Source organism: Marmota monax, unplaced genomic scaffold, assembly GCF_021218885.2.
Source record: "Marmota monax isolate L192 unplaced genomic scaffold, Marmota_monax_Labrador192_F-V1.1 WCK01_AAM20220418_F8-fsc00240, whole genome shotgun sequence".
Lineage (NCBI taxonomy): Eukaryota > Metazoa > Chordata > Mammalia > Rodentia > Sciuridae > Marmota > Marmota monax.
The window spans coordinates 902,671-922,509 of NW_026693696.1; the positions used below are offsets into that span (position 1 = coordinate 902,671).

General features: G+C 33.6%; 1 long non-coding RNA gene across 1 annotated transcript; it reads right to left on the minus strand.

Moving 5' to 3' along the window:
* Nucleotides 1-16,290: 16,290 nt before the first annotated feature.
* LOC124103353 (uncharacterized) lies at nucleotides 16,291-19,599 on the minus strand. The gene is made up of 3 exons (XR_006855179.2): nucleotides 19,458-19,599; nucleotides 19,258-19,318; nucleotides 16,291-17,082 (listed from the first exon to the last, which is right to left on the minus strand). It is a non-coding gene; the product is annotated as an uncharacterized LOC124103353 (long non-coding RNA).
* Nucleotides 19,600-19,839: the final 240 nt, after the last annotated feature.

Here is a 19,839-nt window from a genome sequence, read left to right on the forward strand (position 1 = left end):
TATTAGGAGCCAAATTCATTTATTTAGATTTAACAAACAATGTGTAAATAGTTTTACTTCTACATATAAAACAATAAATGGAAATAACAACTTAGGTAGTGAAAATACACTTGATATGCAGATAGGTTATTTCTTAACATATATTGTTTTCTATTTTATAAACAGGATCCAAAATTTCTCATAGAGCTATTTGATGCACTGGATGGAGATATACATGAGTGCTTTAGATATCTCTGTCTCTCTCTCTCTCTCTCTCTCTCTCTCTCTCTCTCTTTTGGCACAGAAGTGTTTTGCTCATTTAAACAAAATGTACCTTTTTATGTAGAATTTTGCACAATTTAATTTTTATTATATATATTACTTGGATTACAGACTCTGCTCTGTTTTTGGATACAATCCTATAACATCAAGTACTATTTGTAAAACTTTTCCCTGATAGCATAGGTTCACATAGCCTAGTGAGCTTCACAGTGCACATCTGAGGTAAATATGCACTAATTGTGCATATAGTTATATGTTTCACAAGTGAAATAATACCCAGGGATTTCGGGGAGGACAAAGATTTATTGTTTTTACATGTTCGTGTGTGAGGTGCTTTGTTTTTCTAGTACTAGGTCTTACACATGCTAGGCACATGCTCTTCTGCAGAACTATATCCCCATTCCCAGTCCCTTTGATATTTATTTGAAATCAGGGTTTTGCTAAGTTGTCCAGGCTGGTCTCACACTGGCCTTCCCACTGCCTTTGCCACCTGGGTAGCTGGAATTTCAAGCCTGCTGCCACAACTGGCTACAAAGAAAATAATTCTGATTTTAGTCTGTAAAAGATGAGAAAAACGTTATCAGACATTCTGGGAAAAAAATCAACAACAAAACAGAACTGAGATTTGGTTGATACTTGGGTGGGATTCTGTCCACCGGTTTCCCTTAGTCCTAACTGCTTCTCAGGAGGATTCCCCTCTGAGGAATGAGCAGGGTTGTCTTCTGAATGACAACACACCACCACCAAGAATTGCACCTGGAGTTCAGGGCCTAGTACTGCTGCAGAGTCACATATATTCTAGAGTAAGATAATTCCAGAATATACAAGCGCTGTAAAATAGCAGTTTCTTTCCTTTTTCTCTCTTTTGTATTGACCTTTAAATGACAAATTCCTTTTTATTTTGTTCTGGTACATTTAAAAAGAGTTGTTTAAGAAAAGCAGAAATATTATACAATGGAGAACAAATATATGCAATCTGTAAAACCAACTAAACTTCTCCGCCTTTTCACAGGAACGTTTATGGATCCTAGTTGATATTACCTATCTCCTCTTCTTCTAGCTTTAACATTCTTTGATTTTGACAGATAAACATATATTTAAAGATGATAGTGATTACTCTTATCAAATTTAATTTACTTTGCCTAGTATCTATAATGTCAAATAATCCATGCATGGGCAGAAAATGGATGACTTACCTAACATAAAAAGAAATATAATTTCATACAACTAATGCACAAATACAGAATAATACAGAATAATGACATAGAGTGGGGGAAAATGATCCACAGAAAATTAAACTATCTTGTTGACAAACACACTGCTAGAAGCTTAGGCAAAATTCCCCATCATGCACAATTAATGTTTATGGATATTATTACTTAGTTGGGTCAGTAAATTTATTCAGAGCTTCAAATTGTATTTAGGGTATATAATTAAAGAATATACATTCTAGTGGATAATTAAAGTATCATGTTACCTTAGACAAATTAAGTTATCTAATCACTATGATTATTCATATAGGTATTTAGAAAATCTGAATTATCTTCTCTATTCAAAAAATTCAATAACATAAGCAATTACCACTAAACAAAATCAGGTGTCTTTGCATTTTATTTAAGTTTGATTTTCCTGCAACAATTCAACAAAATATGTAAACAATTTCCCAGTGTTCAGTGCAAACCTGGGTAACTTTAGCTGCCTCTCCATGGGTATTCCTTCCAGAAGCCACAACATAAATCACATTTCTATAGGACACAACTTCACAATCGAAATGAGAAAAACCATATATGCATTTTATTAATGCTGATAGTTGCTCAAAAGTTATCAACCTTGCAATCAGCAAAAATGACCCACAACCCCTGTACTCAGAAACAAACCAAAATCCAAACATAATTTGTACTTCAATGGTAAATAATCATTTTAGTATTTGGATAAACTGTAATCACAATTTTATCACTTTTTTCTATGTGTTAGTATCTGCCAGTTTATTGTAAAGTGGTTCAGCCTCCTTTGAACCAATATCCCCAAAATGTGAGGTTCAAGATATATATATATATATATATATATATATATATATATATATATATATATATATATATATATATATATATATATATATATATATATATATATATCCTTCCTCCTTTCTAATTTCCCCTGCTTATATATATTCCTCTCCTTTCTATATTCCTCTGCATTGCCAGCATGCTGCCTTTGGGTGTAGAAATATCATATATTCCAATCCAAGGGGAAAGTTGCCACAGGCAGCTTCTGCTCCACTCTTTGTCTTCTTTGCCTTTGTTCCTTTGTGCCAATGGCAATTTTTGCTCTGAAGTGGTTATCAATGGCTTTCCCCACAGAGGGTGTAAGGAAAAGTTGGACAACAGCTGAGGATTAAGAGTAAAGGAATGCTGCTTCAGGCTCCCTTACTCCATTCAAAAAGGACATATAATCATTCCTACTTTATGCAACAACTCTGGTTTGCATAGAAATTTTATAATTTCCATACATCTGCATTCTCAAATGTAAATATGAACACCATTACAATTCTGCAAGTATCCATAAGAACTTCTGTATGAAAAATATCTGAATTACTTTCTAATCTGAACCTCTCTGCTTAAATTGGGAGAGCCAATCAACTTGAGGTAACATCTGTGACTCTGAAAGTAATGGTAGGTAGAACTAGTTAACCATTCTGTGAACAAGAAAAAAAAATCCAGAAATGATAATTTTGAGATCCTGATGCCACACTTCTTGGAAGAACTGATCCTCTGCTTGGAAACTAGAGCTAATTACATTAATTTGACCCTGACAGTTAAGGCAATGATTTTACTCAGGTTACAGGGCCTGTTTGGAAGAATCTGACCCAAGGAAGAACCTCTCTACATATGGTGACAGGGGTACCAACAGCTTGAAATATCTGAGGAGGCTACAAAGTGGAGTTCCTCTGGTTTCACATAGCTGAGATTCAGCCAAGTCTCATTTCTCTTTGGAGGCTGAAACTAAAGGTCAGATACTAGAAAATAACTGAGCTCGAAAATGATCTTGTTATGTTTAATATTAGGGGTCAGCTTGGCTACACTATGGTGTCAGATGTTCTGACAAATGCCAATCTAAATGTTGTATAAAGATATATTTTTATACATAATTAACATTTAAATTAATATGCTCTGAATAAAGAAAATTTCCTTGCATAATGTGAATGAGGCCTCTTAGAGGAAGAATTTATTCTGCCTCCTATACCCATTTCCTGAGTTTCTAGCCTACTTATCCAACCTGTGCATTTCAGACTTCCTAGTCCCTAAAACTTCATGAACCAATGTTTTAAATAAATTGCTGTCTTTCATATGTATTTATGTGTGAAAATACATATAAATAGATAGATACAAATGTAGACAGACACATAGATACAAAAAGATATAGACATATGTATACACAGGTACAATTTTGGTCTTGTTTCTCCAAAGGACCCTAGATTAATATAGGTCTGCAAAGATTATAATGATAGTACTAGTTTTTATTTCCTGCATAATTTATAGGAAAAGATGACACTCCAGCACTTTCCCTACCTGAAGTTTTCACCAGATGTTGGCAAGAGTGACGCCTTGCATACCCATATGCAATCATCAGATTGCCTGTGCTGACAGCTGAATACCTTTAGTTGGTGAGGGTAATAATTTGAAAATAAATGTAGATTCTTAAAGGAAGAAGAAAAAAAAATGGTTATTGTAGTAAATTCAGACTCCCTCTTTTTATCCAGGATGAGGTGGCCAAATTTTTAACTCATCTAGTTGGCCCATCAGGGTTTAAGTATACATAAGCCATACTGCCTCTACCTCACTGGGCATTGACTGCCATTGTTTTTACTAGTTGTAATTTTTTTTTTATTATCAGTTCCTGGCAAAGACAATGTACTATGCATCTTCTTTGATTGGTTACACCTGTTCTTAATACTCTGGACTTCATGGGCAATGGAGGCATTTAAAAGATTCATGGTCTTCTCTACACCAGGAGAAGATAAAAGGAAATGGAGCTAAAAATAATTGCAACCTGAAAACTACTGCATCTTGCTCCAGATTACCCTGTATGGTGGTAACTACATGATAAAGGAACTGGATTCCCATATTACGTTTAGAATTCCCTTTGACAAAATGTTAATACCTTATAGTATACACTAAGTCGTTATGCAGCAGATCTGCAATTCCCTCTTTAGTGGGTGGGCACCCCAAGAGAATAAAGATGAACCAGGTAAGCTATAGGCTTGTATAACATTTGAAGTAATGTATTTACCCTGTTTTGAGCCTCTGGCTAGAGAGGGGTGAGTCCCCCTTCTTAACCAACTGACAAAATACATACCCGAACCACTAAAGTATTGTTCACACTAGCAACCCTGTGGCCAAGTTAAAATTGGGGTCAGGTCCTGTGTCCTGGATTTCAACAAATTGTTCAAATTACTCAATCCTCAGTGAGCCTCAGTACCCTCACTAACTTTATCCCACCTGCCATGCACATGCTACTTCCTACACCTCCAGATTGCTATTAACCCTGTCTTCACATTGAACCATTTGTGTGGCCTTGCCTGGCAGCTTCTGTATTTTGGAGTTTAAGCCACAAACACTTCTATCTTCTTCTATTCTAGTGTATGTTGTGTCTTACCATCAAAAGGATCTTTTAGTATCATAAGACATCATGCTAATAAAATGAGAAAACAACTACTAATAATTTTGGAGAGTATATATTGATTTTGATAGAATCTGTTTTATATTTCTAGGATTTCTTAGGCTGAAAACAAAACATGACTCCTTAGAAAATGTCACTTATGGTATGCAACCATTATAAAATGGGAAAATCTCATGAGGGAAGTATTTTCTTCTTTATATGTGAAATGAACTCAGTTACCACTTAAAGACCTCACATGTTAATCTCTTTTGTAGTACATTAGGATATTTTAAAAATGGACTTGGGGAACTGCATTGATTTATCTGGTATATTCTTCATTTATTGATGCCTTAAAATTATTAATAAAATTTGACACTGGGTTAGATTTCTGATTCCTAAGATTCTCACTGAACAGTTTAATGTTTTTTTTCCCACAAACAACCCCCATCAAAGCAGTAATTACAACATATTCAACAAATAGTCCTAGAAAATAGGTCAAAACGGTGCATATATTAGACTTTCACTATTGTATAAAAGAGTAAGTTTCTACCTCAAAATATCTCACCAAAAACAACAACAACAACTATACACACACACACACACAAAAAAAAAACACCTAAAAACTCTGGTGAGAAGAGTAGAAACAGCTCTTGGAGAAATGTAGAAAGTAAAGAGACACAGGAAGATTTTTTTTCAAGGTGCAGAAATATTCAGGCAATGAACTAGAAAGTTTACATTCCTGATTCCTGTTTCTTTTCTTTTTCTTTTTTTTTTTTTGCCTCCGTGCCCTGAAGGAAGCCAGCATTTGATGTTGATGTAATATCCCTCTGTCTTTTACAGAAAGCCTTCATCTTTTCTGCCATAGGAGCAAGGGGAATAATCTTAAATGCTATTGCAGAGTTGAGCGAATAAGTCAGAGGACAAAGAGAGAGAAACTATCTCAAACTACATCTAAAAAACATGGCTCAAATGTTGTCCTTACCCAGTGTGTGAAAGCTCTGGCTAGAGGCCATTTAGTTGCCCTTCTTGATTAATTGAATAAGTCCCTACCCCAGTTACATCTCTTATTGAGCTCTCTGTTCCTACCCTTATGACCCCATAGCCAGGTATCAAACCCTTGCTGATGAATGCCGTTTAGACTGTACAGTGCTTATTTCTGAGATGCTGGACATTGTTGCTACTGCTAAACCTAATAGACACTGGCCTGAGGACTGAACCAAGTATAAGACATTTATCTCAAAACCAGAATGTGTTTATTTCAAAAGGATGTGAATAACAAATACCACATAATGGAGAGAATGGACTTTAAAAACATTATTGTGGGGGCTGCAAATGAGGTCAGTGGTAGAGCACTTGCCTAGCATGTGTGAGGCAATGGGCTCTATCCTCAGCATCATATAAAAAGAAATAAACAAAATATAGGTATTTTGTTCATCTGCAACTAATAACAAAATTTAAAAAACATTATTGTGAATCTAATAAAAGAAGAATGTTTAATGGGACCAATGCACATGAAAACCTGTTTAAACTTAGATCCAAGCTCCATTCAGCATACATGTGCAATAGATTGAAATATAAGCAAAATTAATTGGCACTTACTAAAATAAATCAACACTCTGTAGAGATATGATATAATTTAGTGTTTCAAACACAACATTAACAGTATTCGTATACAAACTAAACTTTTGAGAAAAGAGAGTGATGTTAACCATTCTCCATAGAACAGGCACTCAGCAAATGACTACTATAAAATTATTCAGATGTTAGAATCATGAAACAAGGACTTAAAAGCTGTTACTATAATGGATTGAGTTATAAGAACACATTTATGATGAAGGAAACAAGAGAAAATCTCCAGAAGAGAAATGGAAACTATATAAAGGAATCAAATACTTTAAAGTTGGTAAGAAGAAAATACTATCTCCATGAAAAATAAATCATTTGATGAGTATAAAAGCAAAATGAAGGTGACTGTAGAACAAGTCAATAAACTTAAAAATCAATTAGTAAATCTGAAGAACAAAGAGAAACTCTCATGAAAATACTCAAAATGTCAGGGATATATAAGACAATAAAAACCTAACACATTGAAAATTATAGACTCAGGAGGAGAGAGAGGAGAAAGAGAAGATTAATGGGAAGATACAATGCCCCAAATCTTCCAAAATTAGGAAAATATATGAATTTCAGGATTAAAAATCATTAAAAATCCAGAAGTAGTGTAAATGCAAAGAAAAACATTCAAAGCACATTATAATCAAATAGCTGAAAAACAAAATGCAAGAAATTATTGAGAAGAATCAAGAAAAAAATAAAGATGTATAACTTGAATGTCCTTGGATTTTTCATCAAAATTATACAGGAAAGGAGACAATGAAATAATTTTAAATAGAAGAATAAAAAATCAATTAACATTCTGTTTCAAGGCAAAATATTACTCAAGTCATGGAATCAAATGAAGTTATATTTTTATATGAATAAAAACTAAGCACTGTGTGAAAATGTCATAGGGATAGTTACATAGATGAATGGAATACAATTGAGTGCTTAGAAATAAAACTGTATTAATGGTAAATTTCTTTAAAATTAAAAGTGCATAGACAATTTTGAAGAAAATTGTCAGAATCAATGAAATAGATGGAAGTGAAACTACTGTCCCTTACTTCATACCATACACAATATTAACTCATATTGAACATAAACCTAATACAAATACTAGAATTATAAAGTTCCTAAAATGTTTCAAATAGGATGAAAGTCAAGGAACATAAGAAAATTGAAACTAAATTTTATTCAAAATAAAACGTTTTGTTATTCAAAAGATGTTACTAATACAAATCTAAAATATAATATAAAAATAAGAGAAATTGTTGCTTTGTATATAAATATTTGACACAGGATTTTCACTTGAATACATGAAATTACTCTTATAACTCAATAAAAATTAGGTACCACTAATAAAAAATGCAAAGGAATTGAAAATACAATTCACCACAAAATATATACAAAAGGAAAATAATCACATGGAAAGATATTTGAATTTGTCACTAGAAATTATGTCAAAACATACTCTACTGTCATATGTATCTAAAAAAGAACAAATAAAATTTTAAAAAGTATAAATTAAAATTGTAATTGAAACAGTACTGCATATCTACAAAAATAGTCAAAAAGTATCAATAACATCATATAACTTTAAATTAAATAAAAACCATATTAGAATATCAAATGTGGGGAGTACATATTGCACAACTAATATGTCACATACTACTGGTGGGAAAATAAAAATAAGCAACTGCCATGGAAATTTACAGTTTCCAGTAAACTTGAGGCTTCCAAATATTCACAAATTCCACTTTTATGTATTTTCAAAGAGTAATAAAATCATATAGTTATGGGCTGGCGTTGTGGCTCAGTGTCAGAGTGCTTGGCTAGCATGTGTGAGGCACTGGGTTTGAGCCTCAGCACCACATTAAAAAATATACACACACACACAAATATATATATATATTTATATATATATAAAGTCCTGTACAAGAATGTTCATAGCTTTAACTGTAACAGCCAAAATTGAAAACAACACTAATACCCGACTACAGGTGAATGGATAAAAAATGTAGTGGAATAATATACAGCATTGAAAAAATATACTTTGGATGCCATAACATGGATAAGTAATAATATAAATAAATAATTTGGTCACTCAACAAGTGACATATGTAAGAGAATAAAAATTACATGATTTCATTAAGATAAAACTTTAGATAAAGGTGAAATAAACTATAATGACAGAACATGTATTATCAAACATCTGGGGCAAGGGAAAAAAACATATACACTATCAAGAGTAATATGAAATATTTGAAGAGATGAACAAAATGATCTCCATAATTTTATACCTGATACTTTGGTATTATTTAATGGCATATAGTAAATGGTTGTAGATTATTATATATCAAGTTTTCCTTAATATGGTTCATTTTTAATAATTGAGTTACTTATAATATTGAAATTTCAAGATTCCAATTCTCAAGTACTTATGTAAATTTTAAAATGAAATATAAATAACTGATTTACCAGGCTCAAGAATTTGGAAATGGAGCCAAGTTATCCCTATGTGTTTAACGAGAATGTGTGTTAACAATGAAAATATATAAGTACTAACACTGATAAATAAATTCAATATCTTGTACTTTGAAAGAATCCAATTAAATAGATAAACCTGTAGCTAATGCAATCAAACAAGAGAGTAATTTCATAACCATATGAGTAAACTAATTATAGGACAATATTTTGCTCAACTGTTTAAAGAGATTTGAAAATTGACTTCAAATTCTCAGAAAATATAAATTGCCAGGAAAGCATAAAATGTAAACAAACCAATTATCATGGTAGGATTTGAGAAAGCTGTCAAACACCTCCTTTCCAAAATAAAACGAGACTAAAAATTTTCACAAATGATTCTATCAAATCTTCAAAATATAAATATTTTTTAGTTTTACTTAGATGTTTCCAAGCACAGAAAGGAGGAGAAACTCCCTCTCCCTTTTCCACCAGATTCCCTTTTTAAGAAGTTAACATAGCTTTTCTTTATGTGTTTAACTTCAGATGCTCACTGATTGCAACAATGGGCAACAAAGGTTGTGGGTAGCTAACATGGAATTCCTCTGGACATGTGCATGCTGTTTTCCTTCAGGTGTCTCTGTTGGAGGACTGACTGGGACCTCTGAGAAAGTTGAGGTGGTGTGTCAAAGGAAAAACTTTCCTTTGGAGAAGACTGGCTGGAAACAAGACAAATTAGGCATGGAGGCTCCATAGCTGTTAAGCCAGAGGAAAACATTCTTCTATGGTAGAACACCATAGGATTTTCTCCACTGTGTTTACCTGCTGTTCTGTTCTTGTCTTTTACTCTTCTAAAGAAGACTGGCTCTATGTTAGTCAGATATTCATTTTGTAATTCCCTTTCCTCATAATTAAATGATTAAATTATTTTTTTCTTACATTTTATGTCTAAGTTTATCCAATTCATTATAAAAATTTAATATAAAGTGGTTTCTAATTAATCTTACATTGTTTTATCGGTTTCTCCATTTGATTTTTAGCATTTTTCATAACAAAAGAAAAGACATTGATTTTTCTGCTTCAACCCTCCCTACTTGAAAACAATTCATTATGATCAATGATAAAGAAAATAAAGGATGCTTCTGAACTTTAGTGAACAATAAATAGTAGAATTTTTTTTTTTTGGTTTTCAATTGTGGTAAAATATAAATAACCTAAAATTTACTATTTTATTCATTTTAAGTGTGTGATTCTGCCATATTATGTAATTAGACTTTGTCATGTAATGTTAGGACCCTCCATCTCCAGAACCTCACCACATGATTTCAAAAATGAAAAACAATTACAAAACATTATTGACCTATTTATACTTTTTTTGGGGGGGGGGACTGGAAGCAGGAAGAGAGGAAACCCATGTAACATTTCTAAGAGTAATCACTTACCATATGAATTTCAATAGTTTCAACAATTCCCCAGTCTGCAATCTGACTTATCCATATATAAATATATCTGGAAAAAAACTATTTTTTTCTATTTGGAAATATTTTACCAATGTCAAATTATCAATTATATAAATTTCACTCTAAATAATACAACATCTTAAATTTAGATTTTAATTGTAGAAAAAAGGAATTAAAAAATTTTAAACAAAATGTATAAAATGACTCATCCTGCAGATGGTTACTCTTTTAGAGAGAATTACTGCCAAGAATCATGTAAAATTTTAAAATAAAAATCAGTGTATGTCATTACAGACTTTCACAATCCTTGGTCATTACTGATGGAATAAAAATTACAGGGGAGGATATATGGGGGTAGGAATGATAATAGAATGAATCAGACATTATTATCCTGTGTGCATATATGGTTACACAATCTATGTAACTCTGCTTCATGTACAATCAGAAAATGAAAAGTTATACTCCATGTATGATGTGTCAAAATACATTCCACCATCATGTTTAACTAATTAGAACAAATAAATTAAAAAAAATATAAACTGTCAGCATATACACACACATGCACACACAAGCACAAACACAGTTTTGGTATATAATAACTTGATATATTTTAGCAGCTCATGTAAATTCCAGAATATTGCTTTTGTTTCTTTTATAGTATATGTTTTATATTGTCATCTGTAAAATACAACACAAGAATCTGAATTTCACTTTAGAAAAATCAATATATTTACTTTAAAAATAAACGTTTTTTTTCCAATTTGTTCTAATTAGTTATACATGATGGTAGAATGCACTTTGATACATCATATATAGATGAAGTATAATTTCTTATTCTTATGATTGTGCATGATGTAGATTTACACTGGCTACATAGTAATATATGGATATAGGGTAATAAAGTCTCATTCATTCTACTACTCTTCCTAAATCTATATCTCTCCCATCTCTTTATTCCCCTCAACCTAATCTAAATTAACTCTATTCTTCCCTAGCCACCCTCTCTTATTGTGAATTATCAGAAGAAAAAAAAACCGCCTTTGGTTGTTTGGGATTGACTTATTTTGCTTAGCACAATATTCTCCAGCTCCATCATCCATTTACCTGAAAATGCCATAATTTCATTCTCTCTTAAAGCTGAGTAGTAGTCCATCATATATACATGATGGAAAGTGATATGTATATACTGAACATATATTTCACAGAATAAGAGATACAATTGATACATTTGTGATCATTCATATATATATATTCATCTGTTGAAGTACATCTAGGTTGGTTCCATAATTTAGCTAATGTGAGTCGAGCTGCTATAAACACTGATGTGGCTGCAACACTGCAGTATGTTGATTTTAAGTTCTTTGGGTATAAACTGAGAAGTGGAATAGCTGGATCAAATGGTGGTATCATTCCAAGTTTTCTGAGGAATCTCCATACCACTTTCCATAATGGTTACACCAATCGCCATTTGTACCAGTAATGTATGAGTGTACCTTTTCCCCCATATCCTTGTCAAAATTTATTTTTGTTTTTATTCTTGATAATTCGCATTCTGACTGGGGTGATATGAAATCTTAGAGTAGTTTTGATTTGCATTTCTCTAATTGCTAAAGACGATGAACATATTTTCATACATTTGTTGATCGATTGTATTTCTTCTTCTGTGAAATATCTGTTCTGTTCCATTTATTGATTGTGTTATTTGTTTGTGTTTTTTATGTTAATTTTTTTTAGAATTTCTTATGTATCCTGGAGATTAACACTATATTTCAGGTGCATGTGGTAAAGACTTTCTCCCATTCTATAGACTCTGTTTTCATGTTATTGATTGTTTCCTTTGCTGATAAGAAGCTTTTTAGCTTGAATTCATCCCATTTATTCTTTTTTTTTTTTTTTTGAGAGACAGAGAGAGAATTTTAATATTTATTTTTTAGTTTTTGGCGGACACAACATCTTTGTTTGTATGTGGTGCTGAGGATTGAACCTGGGCCACACGCATGCCAGGCAAACGCTCTACCACTTGAGCCACATCCCCAGCCCAACCATTTATTGATTTTACTTCTTGTACTTTAGGAGTCTTGTTAAGGAAGTCAGATCCTAAGCTGCCATGGTAAAGATTTGGGCCTACTCTCCCTTCATTAGGTGCAGGGTTTCTGTTCTAGTGCCTAAGCCTTTGATTCACTTTGAATTGAGTTTCATGCAGGATCAAAGATAAGGGTTTAATTTCATTTTGTTACATGTAGCTTTCCAGTTTTCCCAACAACATTTGTTGAAGAGGATATATTTTCTCCAGTATATGTTTTTGGTGCCTTTGTCTAGTATGGGATAAATGTATTTTTGTGGGTTTGTCTCTGTATCATTGGTCTACATGTCTGCTTAACTAAATATTGGTTTTGATTAATCATAATTTTAGTCAGTAGCTCCTTTATCATTTTACATTAATTTTACACAAATGGTAGATATGCATACTATAACTTCTATATAGGGAATTTGTGCAAATGAAACTAAAGGCCAGGGAAAGTAGGGGCTCTAGAGGTGGGGAAATTTTGATTAATGTTTTCTGCAGTATATTTAATAGGAGCAAGAAGCTTTGATGCATTATTAAACAACAGAGTGATTATAGGTAACAAAATATGGTGTGCATTTCAAAAAGCTAGGAGGAAGGATTTGGTAATTTTTACCATAAATAAACAATAAACTTTACTTAAACATTATGTAGTGCATGCATATATTGAACATTACATGGTCCCCCCCTAATATCTACAAATTTATTTATTTTTTATCTGACAGTTAAACATAAATTTAAAGAAAATAAAACCCTCATACACACTGAAAAAGAAAGAATAAAAGAGAAAGTGGTACCTCCAGCCAATTGACAATCAATCAGAATACTTTTTTTTAATTCCCTAAAACAACTTCCTCCTTTTAGAAATGTTCCTTCTATTTCTCTTAAATACTGAGTTAGGCCTTAGTAAATGATTGTATCTCTAAAAGATGAGATTTAGAAGTAACTCTACCCAAATTTAAGTCATATATGTATGTGTGTGTATGTGTGTGTATATATGTGTGTGTGTGTGTGTGTGTGTGTGTATTCTCTTTCTTCAGGCTTTACTACATTCCTGATTTTGTCAGGAATAAAGAAATCCTGTAGGCTAGGCAGGAGGGGATTGGATACAGGAAATATGTGGATTACACAATCATTGAAAGGCTTGGGCTAGGGAAGATCAAGAAGACATCTTTTGGCTCTTAGGAAATGCAGAACCACAAAAGGAATAGGAAATCTAACTTTGAAGATTGCAGCTACCTGACATTTTTACATGGACATTTTTGGTGAGGACAGCAGGAAACTGTCATTTGAAGCCATGGTTCTGAAGCTTACAATATCCACGAATCTGTTCATAATTTCTGCTAGTCAATAATTTCTTATGATTCTCTTCAAACTTCCAGATCTTACAAGATTATGTCTGATTGGAAGAATCTAAACTGTAGCCCTGTGGGTTAAAGACACTGTAAGGGGCTAGGGATGTAGTTCAATGGTAGTGCACTTGCCTAGCATAAGTGTGGCACTGGGTTCGATTCTCAGCACCACATAAATGCAAAATAAAGATATTGTGTCCACCTAAAAAAACTGAAAAATAAATATTAAAAAAAGATTCTGGAAAATTTAGATCTAGGACACAGGAGTAAATGTGTATTTAAGAAATAAAGTTGATAAAGGCCATTCAGCAACCTTTGGAGAGAATAATTAGAGAAGAAATGTTTGTAGAAGTTTAAGATATGTATAGATATGAATATCCTTTCCTAATCTTTTCAGGGTAATAAAATAGAAACTTATTTTTTTCCTATTTATCTGAACCAACACTTAAATAAGATTTTAGTATTTTAAAATACAATATTGGAAAGTCAAATCTGTTTCCAATGCAGTTAGTATCCCGTGAGTTCAGAGTATGACCCCTGATAGGTGGCATAACATATCATAAACAGTCTAGATAAAATGACTTCATAAGGCCCATAGATTTGTGAGGGAGATAAGGAAATAAAACATATTATTAAACATCCTAATGCATAATGAGGGAAAAGTGTGTGCGGGGTAGCATAGGAATATGCTAGCTAGGTGCATTTAGTACCAAATGAATGAGATTCAAAATAGTATTCACATCATGAAGCTGATTTGGCTAAATGCAACTTAATTTTGTTACATTCAACTAAATAATGAACTGATTGATTTGTAACTGGAGCCTTGCAAGCAAAAGCTCAATTTGTATTCAATGGCAGACATTTTCAGGATTATAAAATTAGGAAAATTTAAGACTACATTGATTATCCTTTCATCAAGGAGCTTAAGATCTCTAATCTTCTCACAGACCCTACCCAGTAGGACAGATTAACTCTCTTATTCTTATACAGACCTGTTATTATTAGCACCATACACAAAGTAGGGATAGTCATTTATAATCACAATCAACTAACTTTCACAAAGCAACTATATTGTCCTAGACAGCCAGAGACACTATAATGAATATCTGTTTAATTCTTTGACATCAAGGACTATAAACAGTACATGACAGTGCTATGTATATATGTGTGTATGCACCTGTGCTTGTATTACTAACAATCTACCAAGTCTCCCCTCTAATTCTGTTGTGACTTCTAATCTAGATGAAATTATGTTTCTTATTTACTTTCAGCTATCTGCTGAGATTACAGCTATTTCCATTTTACATTTCAAACATAAGGTTATTGCTCTACATTGGACCTGCCATGTACTTATTTTACTAGTAAAAGGAACAATTTTCTGTATTATAATTCTTAAAATTACGATTCATAGAATTATAGTCATAAGTGAAAATTTTGTACTTGTTCAATCTCCATCAGAAGTTCTAGGCATTTTAAAAGCTAACAATATCCTGGGGGATTCTTATTGTTACTTTAACATTTGCAAGTCACTAGACCTCATCATCTCTTCTACAGTTTCTCTCAGATATTCACTACTGGGACTGTCTCCTTATACTACATTACCTGGAAACATATGCTAAACTGGGGCACTGTCAACAGAGTTTTATTAGGAAGAGCCCTGAGCAGAACTATGAGGAAAGGTATGAAGTGAGGGTGCTGAAGCAAGAAGCTCATTTGTGGAGTGTGAACCTCTTGGAGAGCTGGTACTTAGATAGCTCTTGTATGATATCACAGATCAAGGCAAGGGGGCTAACACTTTGTATCCCTGCATCAACTGATCATTCTTAGCATTCTTCCCACATTGCACAAGAGAGTACACAGCCTGGCAGGCCTGTGTGATCAGTCCCCACTGAAAACCACATCCCTCACTTCTGTAAAGATTTCAATGGAAGAAGAGTCCTGGAAGATTGTGCATGTTTTCCCCCTCCCAGTTCCTCCATGGATTTTACCCAGACTGCAGTTTTGCAGTTTCCTTTGTTGATTTTTTCTTTTTATCTTATGTTGTAATAAATCATAGCCATAAAGATAACAGCATGCTGTGTCCTCTTCATAAATCATCATTCTGGGGGTGGTCCTAGGACCACAGAACAGAAAAGAGTTTAAATGTGCACATGCCAATTCCCTGTGGCAGAGGACAATTCCCTATGAAGAGACAGCTTTGAACAATTAGCATCCAAAATCGTTAACTGTGAAGAGCATAAGTTTTCCAGATGCAAAGATGGGATCCAGATGGAAAATCATTGTTAAAGTGAATACCTTTGCCCCTCAGAGCTACAGGCTTCTGCTGTGAAGTGTGCTCCATCTGGGAAGAACTTTTACAGAATTCCAGGTTGTCTTATTTCCTAGAGCTCTAAAACTAAACAGGTTACTATGATGGAATCACAACCTCTACTGCTACAACTAAACTCAAGGGCATATCAAAGATTCATTAAAATCTGCTTGCTCCCTTTCCGAAAACCCAAAGATCCTATTAGCACCTTTGCTTATTTGGGCACTTTGCTTGGAGGATGTCTCCCAGAATTCACCCTGAATGTCCTGGAACACGTGGTACTATGTCTTTCTCAAACCATGCCTAGTGAAATATCCATGTCCCTGTAAAACTGGGCATAGGACCAACAAGAGATTCATTGGTAGGTCATCTGAGTCCTACTCATATACTTTGTTTCCATCATATAATAGCAGTGTCACCTCATCCTTATGACTAGGAGAAATCATGCATATTAGTAAATCAACTTTTGTCTGCTGCTTTTTTTGTAATAAAAAGGCAAGCATAGATAATACAAATGGTTTTCTGGGAGTTACAGTGAGTGGAACCACTTTTACTTGTAGCCTTTGGCTCCCATGCCTATATATATTACATTCTTGAAGTTTTTGAGGCATAAAACATTTGTTGAGTTGGGATGCATATGATATCCTGGAAGATAGTATCCAGTACTACCAGGATATCCTTTGTTATTCTATTTCTCAACTGCATCTTGAAAACACTATTGTTCCTTTCTGTTAAGATAAAAGATTCTAGGTGGGCTGATAGGTTGAAAAAATATGTGGATATATAATTCATGATTAGTTTCAAGTGTTATTTTCATATAAACCATATTCCTTGTTCCCATGAATTGTTAAATGGGACATTGTGCAAATGGAGTGAGGATGCTTATGTTTTCTTATGGTTATGCCAACCAGGTCTCTGTAGAAAAGAAAAAAAATAATTGAGGGGTCATTATATATGTCAATACCAGGCAAAGTGAACTACTACCTTCCCCTATAAAAAAGTCCAAATATTGTTAACTTCTACCAAGTGACTGGTTGTTTTTCTTTAACTAAGGTCTCATATTGGAGGCTCAGTGTTGATCTCTGAGTGGTAGTTTGAGTAGTGTCAGTAGCTAGATTATACAAGCACAACCACATTTTTTTTCTATATAAAACATCTATCTCTGCCACAGAGCTTCTCCATTTGTGCACCCATTGTTTCAGCACTGAGGTGAGCAATGGCAGCAGTGACTATGGATATTTCCTATTAAGGTAAGACATGACCCAGATTTCTTTACTTTATATGTTTACTCCCATAAGTTCTTATGCATGCTTCTTCCCCAGAAATTTTCTTACCAATTTTCCAAATTTTCTTTCTCTTTGTGTTAAATAAGGCAGGTTCTCTGTCACTACACATGAACTGACATATGTTCTTAATATAGGTTAAAATTCTTTCTGTACAAAGTGGATATCAAACCACATCCCCTAAGACTATTCCCATTAAGGTGATTGCACATGCCTGGTCTCCTGATAATCTTCCCTGAGAGGAGATATAGGGAGACACAGCCTGATTTTGGTTACTACTTGCATGTATTGACCTTCCTCACCCATGATCCTGAATATACCACTTTATCTTATCATCCATTGCTACAGAATAGTCCCATCTTGTAATATGATGGACAAGAAAGAACCCAGCATATATAGATTTGTGCTTCAGTTTGTGGCTTTGTTTTAGCATCCTAAGTTTCTATATTATTGCTTATTTTTTCTTTTTATCAATAATTGATACCAATTGCATATAAAATCCAAAGATACCTGCTATAGACCAGTGACTGATGGATCACATAGCCTAAGAAAAGTTCAGGAACGTAGCATGGGCAATCTGCAGGGTCCTTTCCTCTCTGCACAGCCTGCAAGGCTGCAGGCTTCTATGCCCTCCCCTATAATCCTGCATATGAAAATCATGGTATCCACTAAATCTGAAAAGGCTTACCAAGAATTATACTTCATTCTTAGTGTTGGATTAGAAAACCCAATTATATCTTAATTTATCTGACTGAAATACTTCACTGATAAGGAAGGATCTTAAGTCCTTATAATATTTACCTCCCACACAATCTGAAGTTATGTATGTCTATCCCTTGTACAGTACCCTTAGCAAATTATCACATAAAATGCTTGTGGTTTCTGATGGTACTGATTGGCGAGGTTCTTCTGTTTATTTGCATGTGGTCTTTTTTTTTTTTTAATTTAGCTGCAGATGAACACAATACTTTTATTTTATTTTTATATGGTGCTAAGGATCAACCTCAGTGCCTCATATATTCTAGGCAAGTGCTCTACCACAGAGCTACAACCACAGCCTTGCATGCAATCTTTATTCTTGCTTTATAGATACAGAATATCCTCAGTCAATTTTTATTCTTACTTTATAGATACAGAATATCCTTAGTCTGTTTGTCACAAAAATAGGTTGATATAAATCCTGAAGGAAAATAGTGTTTTGTAAGGCTCTTGTCTCTCCTGGGACTTCTGGTGTGTCTTCAAGAAGGGAGGCAGTATCATTGAATACAGAGATATGCTTCACAATTGGAGTACAGAGGTTCAGAGCTAAGGTTCTCAATCAGAAATTATTTTTAGGCTTCTTAGTGAGTGCACATTTTGGTATATCTAGAGACATTTTTAATTATCATAGCTGAGGAGTGAGATACTGTTCGCATCTACTGAATATGGATCAGAAATTTTACTCAACATCCTACAATGCACAGGGCATCCCTCTACAGCTAAGCATAATCAGGTCCAACATGTCAAAAATGTAGAGGGAGAGCCACCTTGGTACAGAGGAGTATGAGAGCTCAATTCATTTTCTGTATCCATGCAGATATTTCAAATCTCAGGGGCTTACTCCTTCCTTAATAGAGACCTGACATTGGTATAAGAATCTTACCTGGTTAAGGTTTTTGTTCTTTAAAATTTTACTACTTTTGTGATTATGTTGAAACCTATTTTTCTAATTTTATTCACCTTGTGAGAAGCCATATATAGAAGATTCATTAGAGTTTTCTTAAGTGATAATCCTGAAACATGCAGTTGGTCAGAGGAAGAAGCTTACCTGCAATGTGGTTGCAACTGAGACTCCAGTCAGGATGAGGATCCCTAGAACTGAAAAGCTCCTAAAAGACAGAAATGGCCCAAACTAAGTCAAAAATTTAAGACATTTATATTCCCACGTGGAACTGTCAATTGTTAGGGGCAACACTTCTGAACCAAAATGTCACTTTGGAGAAAGCCGATTGCTTGTGAGAAACGTACCTGTGAGCCATCAGCAGCAGTTATTCTAAGAAGTTGTATAATGAAGTGTCAGTTTTGAAGAGAGAAACTGTCCAGAACACTAAAATATTTATCAGAGACATGGAAGTGATTGGGACACTGCACCAGGGCAGAAGAATTCTGAAACCTAAATAAATAATCAAGAAAGAATGGAAGTGAAAATAAGTAAATAACTTTTTCTATTTAGAATCTAAAGCATCAAATGAAGACAAAAATAAACAAATGACAGGGGTATTCAGAACTATTACTTAAGTAGAAGAAAAGGAAAAAGATGCAGATTAATAAATGTTTGCTGAGAAATGTCTATGTGTCAGGCAGGGAGAAAGGCAAATGAGCCAGGAATGGTGGTGCTTGCCTGTGATCC